This window comes from Etheostoma spectabile, chromosome 6, assembly GCF_008692095.1.
Source record: "Etheostoma spectabile isolate EspeVRDwgs_2016 chromosome 6, UIUC_Espe_1.0, whole genome shotgun sequence".
NCBI lineage: Eukaryota > Metazoa > Chordata > Actinopteri > Perciformes > Percidae > Etheostoma > Etheostoma spectabile.
The window spans coordinates 17,392,605-17,392,974 of NC_045738.1; the positions used below are offsets into that span (position 1 = coordinate 17,392,605).

The 370-nt window shown below is 38.9% G+C and overlaps 1 long non-coding RNA gene across 1 annotated transcript in view; it reads right to left on the bottom strand.

The window, feature by feature from the left end:
• Positions 1-143: 143 nt before the first annotated feature.
• LOC116690899 (uncharacterized) overlaps positions 144-370 on the bottom strand; it is a 2,107-nt gene continuing 1,880 nt past the window's right edge. The window contains exon 3 of the long non-coding RNA XR_004332385.1: positions 144-251. This is a non-coding gene — a long non-coding RNA (uncharacterized LOC116690899). The remainder of the gene's footprint in view (positions 252-370) is intronic.

Here is a 370-nt window from a genome sequence, read left to right on the forward strand (position 1 = left end):
TCGTGGGAAGTCAAAATCGTGATTGCGATTAAAATTCGATTAATTGTGCAGCCCTACTTTGTGGTTACAAAATCGCATTTTAACATATTGCAATATTATTGCAAATGCAATTAATTGTTCAGCTCTACTGAATCAGAGGTGAATATTTAACGGCAAGGTGAAACCTGTCACGGTGTGGGTTAACGTTAGACTTCCTACAGTTACAGGCAGGCACCACTGTGTTCACTATGCCCTGCTGACTGACTGACAGGCTGAGGTTGTGGGGAAAGGCAACTTTATTTCCATAGCACATTTTAGCAACAAGGCAATTAAAAACGCTTTACATAAAACCTTACAGAGCAGTTTAAAAAGAGATAGAAAGTAAAAACAG